Source organism: Oncorhynchus gorbuscha, unplaced genomic scaffold, assembly GCF_021184085.1.
Source record: "Oncorhynchus gorbuscha isolate QuinsamMale2020 ecotype Even-year unplaced genomic scaffold, OgorEven_v1.0 Un_scaffold_14938, whole genome shotgun sequence".
Lineage (NCBI taxonomy): Eukaryota > Metazoa > Chordata > Actinopteri > Salmoniformes > Salmonidae > Oncorhynchus > Oncorhynchus gorbuscha.
Genome location: NW_025756820.1, coordinates 1 through 6,134, shown reverse-complemented (window position 1 = coordinate 6,134; position 6,134 = coordinate 1). Strand labels below are relative to the sequence as shown.

The 6,134-nt window shown below is 33.7% G+C and overlaps 1 long non-coding RNA gene across 1 annotated transcript; it reads right to left on the bottom strand.

The window, feature by feature from the left end:
• Positions 1-1,673: 1,673 nt before the first annotated feature.
• Positions 1,674-2,849, bottom strand: LOC124030747. The gene is made up of 5 exons (XR_006838024.1): positions 2,777-2,849; positions 2,237-2,259; positions 2,108-2,129; positions 1,927-1,954; positions 1,674-1,722 (listed from the first exon to the last, which is right to left on the bottom strand). It is a non-coding gene; the product is annotated as an uncharacterized LOC124030747 (long non-coding RNA).
• Between the last annotated feature and the right edge of the window lie 3,285 nt (positions 2,850-6,134).

Below are 6,134 nucleotides of genomic sequence, written 5' to 3'. Positions count from 1 at the left end.
CATGTAATAATAATACATGAGATTTATATATCTACTAGTATATAATAATACTATGTAATAATAATAATATATAATAATATATAATAATATATAATAATATATAATAATAATATATATTAATAATATATAATAATAATATACAATAATAATATTACTATATAATATAATAATACTATATAATAATAATAATATATAATAATAATATATAATAATACTAATATATAATAATACTAATATATAAATAATAATAATATATAATAATAATATATAATAATAATATATATAATAATAATAATATATAATAATAATAATATATAATAATAATATATAATAATAATAATATATAATAATAATAATATATAATAATAATATATAATAATACTAATATATAATAATACTAATATAAAATAATAATAATATATAATAATAATATATAATAATAATAATATATAATAATAATATATAATAATACTAATATATAATAATACTAATATAAAATAATAATAATATATAATAATAATATATAATAATACTAATATATAATAATAATAATATATAATAATAATAATATATAATAATATAATAATATATAATAATAATATATAATAATAATGTATATAATAATAATATATATATAATAATAATATATAATAATAATAATATATAATAATAATATTATATAATAATACTATATAATAATAATAACATATAATAATAATAATATATAATAATAATATATAATAATAATATATAATAATAATATAATAATAATAATATATAATAATATATAATAATAATATATAATAATAATAATATATAATAATAATAATAATGAGATTTATATATCTAATATATATATAATATATATATAATAATAATAATAATAATAATAATATATAATAATAATATATAATAATAATAATATTATATAATAATAATATATAATAATAATATATAAATAATAATATATAATATAAATATATAATAATAATAATATATAATAATATATAATGAATTTATATATTATATAATAATAATAATATAATAATAATAACAATATATAATAATAATAATATATAATAATAATATATACTAATATATATATAATAATAATCATAATAATAATAATATATAATAATAATATATAATAATAATAATATATAATAATAATAATATAATAATACTAATATATAATAATAATAATATATAATAATAATAATATATAATAATAATATTATATAATAATAATATATAATAATATCTAATAATAATACATGAGATTTATATATATACTAATATATAATAATAATATATAATAATAATATATAATAATACTAATATATAACAATAATAATATATAATAATAATAATATATAATAATACTATATAATAATAATAATATATAATAATAATATATAATAATACTAATATATAATAATAATAATACATGAGATTTATTTATCGCTTTACAAGGACCCAGAGACGCTTTACAGTAGAGAGCAAAGAAACCAGAAAACAAACAAAAAGTCAGACCAAATCACAAAACAAGAACATCTGGGTCACTTCTGCGGTTGTTCAACTAGAAAAACAATTTTAAAAATTGAACAGAAACGTGACAGTTGTGAAGAATTCTTCGTACCGAGCCACAAGCGTAAACATCGGCCTTCGAAATCACGGACTCCCGTGATCTGCCCGTTGTCAAGGCGACCCTGTAGAGCAGTGCTGAAGGAATCAACCTTAGATATTCAGATGGTTGTTGGAAATATGACGGAAAGAGGAGATGTGAAAAGCAGCATTAGAAAAGGCTTGAGACCATGTCACCAATTAACGCAAATTAACAGATGTTTTTTGTTTGTTTGTTTTAACGTTAAAAACAAACACACAAAACAAACAGAAGCTAACAGAAATTATCTTTGAATAACTCACCTGTTGACACCAGCACAAACTTTTGTCTCTGTAAACAATAAAGTCACGAACAATTAGTTATTTCTGAATAATAATCAATGGAATGCAAGCAATTATTGATCACTATGAAATCAATTGAATAATATAATAATCAATGTTTGGTGAATTAATATATCACAACAACAACAACAAAAAATCGTACCATTAACTGGGGTGACATTGCACTGAGGGGAAAGATGAAATATAATGAGTTCAATCTGCTTTTTGCGGTGTCCAGATAAAATCACACAGTCACATCAACCTGTAAGACAGAACTCAAACAGATACTCACCTCTCCACTGTATACAATGCAACCTGTGAGGGGAAAAATCAAATGTGTAAGATGTCAGGCAGTAAAGAAATTCTTCATAACATGTTTAATAATAATAATATATGCCATTTAGCAGACGCTTTTATCAGCGACTTACAGTCATGTGTGCATACATTCCTACGTATGGGTGGTCAGGAATCGAACCCACTACCCTGGCGTTACAAGCGCCATGCTCTATAACTGAGCTGAAGGACCAATTAAAAACAACAAAATACAGGCTAGAATACTCTGGAACCAATACGGTGCTCCTAACGGTCCTGTTCAAAATACGGGCCAGAATACTCCTAGAACCAATACGGTGCTCCCTAACGGTCCTGTTCAAATACGGGCCAGAATACTCTGGAACATCACGGTGCTCCTAAGGGCCCTGTTCAAAATACGGGCCAGAATACTCTGGAGACCAATACGGTGCTCCCTAAGGGCCCTGTTCAAAAGTATTGCACTAAACAAATAGACTCAGCCAATTGAATCCAGTGTTGTTGATTAAAACCCGTCTCTCACCTGATGGGACGGTCTGTAGTAAAGCCGTCTTGCTGGAGGTGAGGGCGGACTCTATCTCCATGGTAACAGTGGGTGCGGCCTGATCCAGTCTGGTGAAACTAAATAAACAACAACAACAACAACAGGAGAGTTTTAAGTTCTATTTTTACATGGCTATATCCCAAAATGGCACCCCTATTCCCTACATGTATCACGTTCTGACCTTAGTTCTTTTGTTATGTCTTTGTGTTAGGTTGGTCAGGGCGTGAGTTGGGGTGGGTTGTCTATGTTCGTTTTTCTATGTTGTGTTTTGGCCTGGTATGGTTCTCAATCAGAGGCAGGTGTCGTTAGTTGTCCCTGATTGAGAATCATACTCAGGTAGCCTGGTTGTCTCTGATTGAGAATCATACTCAGGTAGCCTGGTTGTCTCTGATTGAGAATCATACTCAGGTAGCCTGGTTGTCTCTGATTGAGAATCATACTCAGGTAGCCTGGTTGTCCCTGATTGAGAATCATACTCAGGTAGCCTGGTTGTCTCTGATTGAGAATCATACTCAGGTAGCCTGGTTGTCTCTGATTGAGAATCATACTCAGGTAGCCTGGTTGTCCCTGATTGAGAATCATACTCAGGTAGCCTGGTTGTCCCTGATTGAGAATCATACTCAGGTAGCCTGGTTGTCTCTGATTGAGAATCATACTCAGGTAGCCTGGTTGTCTCTGATTGAGAATCATACTCAGGTAGCCTGGTTGTCTCTGATTGAGAATCATACTCAGGTAGCCTGGTTGTCCCTGATTGAGAATCATACTCAGGTAGCCTGGTTGTCCCTGATTGAGAATCATACTCAGGTAGCCTGGTTGTCTCTGATTGAGAATCATACTCAGGTAGCCTGGTTGTCTCTGATTGAGAATCATACTCAGGTAGCCTGGTTGTCTCTGATTGAGAATCATACTCAGGTAGCCTGGTTGTCTCTGATTGAGAATCATACTCAGGTAGCCTGGTTGTCCCTGATTGAGAATCATACTCAGGTAGCCTGGTTGTCTCTGATTGAGAATCATACTCAGGTAGCCTGGTTGTCTCTGATTGAGAATCATACTCAGGTAGCCTGGTTGTCTCTGATTGAGAATCATACTCAGGTGTCGTTAGTTGTCTCTGATTGAGAATCATACTCAGGTGTCGTTAGTTGTCTCTGATTGAGAATCATACTCAGGTAGCCTGGTTGTCTCTGATTGAGAATCATACTCAGGTAGCCTGGTTGTCTCTGATTGAGAATCATACTCAGGTAGCCTGGTTGTCTCTGATTGAGAATCATACTCAGGTAGCCTGGTTGTCTCTGATTGAGAATCATACTCAGGTAGCCTGGTTGTCTCTGATTGAGAATCATACTCAGGTAGCCTGGTTGTCTCTGATTGAGAATCATACTCAGGTAGCCTGGTTGTCTCTGATTGAGAATCATACTCAGGTAGCCTGGTTGTCCCTGATTGAGAATCATACTCAGGTAGCCTGGTTGTCTCTGATTGAGAATCATACTCAGGTAGCCTGGTTGTCTCTGATTGAGAATCATACTCAGGTAGCCTGGTTGTCTCTGATTGAGAATCATACTCAGGTAGCCTGGTTGTCTCTGATTGAGAATCATACTCAGGTAGCCTGGTTGTCCCTGATTGAGAATCATACTCAGGTAGCCTGGTTGTCTCTGATTGAGAATCATACTCAGGTAGCCTGGTTGTCTCTGATTGAGAATCATACTCAGGTAGCCTGGTTGTCTCTGATTGAGAATCATACTCAGGTAGCCTGGTTGTCTCTGATTGAGAATCATACTCAGGTAGCCTGGTTGTCTCTGATTGAGAATCATACTCAGGTAGCCTGGTTGTCTCTGATTGAGAATCATACTCAGGTAGCCTGGTTGTCTCTGATTGAGAATCATACTCAGGTAGCCTGGTTGTCTCTGATTGAGAATCATACTCAGGTAGCCTGGTTGTCTCTGATTGAGAATCATACTCAGGTAGCCTGGTTGTCTCTGATTGAGAATCATACTCAGGTAGCCTGGTTGTCTCTGATTGAGAATCATACTCAGGTAGCCTGGTTGTCTCTGATTGAGAATCATACTCAGGTAGCCTGGTTGTCTCTGATTGAGAATCATACTCAGGTAGCCTGGTTGTCTCTGATTGAGAATCATACTCAGGTAGCCTGGTTGTCTCTGATTGAGAATCATACTCAGGTAGCCTGGTTGTCTCTGATTGAGAATCATACTCAGGTAGCCTGGTTGTCTCTGATTGAGAATCATACTCAGGTAGCCTGGTTGTCTCTGATTGAGAATCATACTCAGGTAGCCTGGTTGTCTCTGATTGAGAATCATACTCAGGTAGCCTGGTTGTCTCTGATTGAGAATCATACTCAGGTAGCCTGGTTGTCTCTGATTGAGAATCATACTCAGGTAGCCTGGTTGTCTCTGATTGAGAATCATACTCAGGTAGCCTGGTTGTCTCTGATTGAGAATCATACTCAGGTAGCCTGGTTGTCTCTGATTGAGAATCATACTCAGGTAGCCTGGTTGTCTCTGATTGAGAATCATACTCAGGTAGCCTGGTTGTCTCTGATTGAGAATCATACTCAGGTAGCCTGGTTGTCTCTGATTGAGAATCATACTCCAGGTAGCCTGGTTGTCTCTGATTGAGAATCATACTCAGGTAGCCTGGTTGTCTCTGATTGAGAATCATACTCAGGTAGCCTGGTTGTCTCTGATTGAGAATCATACTCAGGTAGCCTGGTTGTCTCTGATTGAGAATCATACTCAGGTAGCCTGGTTGTCTCTGATTGAGAATCATACTCAGGTAGCCTGGTTGTCTCTGATTGAGAATCATACTCAGGTAGCCTGGTTGTCTCTGATTGAGAATCATACTCAGGTAGCCTGGTTGTCTCTGATTGAGAATCATACTCAGGTAGCCTGGTTGTCTCTGATTGAGAATCATACTCAGGTAGCCTGGTTGTCTCTGATTGAGAATCATACTCAGGTAGCCTGGTTGTCTCTGATTGAGAATCATACTCAGGTAGCCTGGTTGTCTCTGATTGAGAATCATACTCAGGTAGCCTGGTTGTCCCTGATTGAGAATCATACCTCAGGTAGCCTGGTTGTCTCTGATTGAGAATCATGCTCAGTAGCCTGGTTGTCTCTGATTGAGAATCATACTCAGGTAGCCTGGTTGTCTCTGATTGAGAACCATACTCAGGTAGCCTGGTTGTCTCTGATTGAGAATCATACTCAGGTAGCCTGGTTGTCTCTGATTGAGAATCATACTCAGGTAAGCCTGGTTGTCTCTGATTGAGAATCATACTCAGGTAGCCTGGTTGTCTCTGATTGAGAATCATACTCAGGTAGCCTGG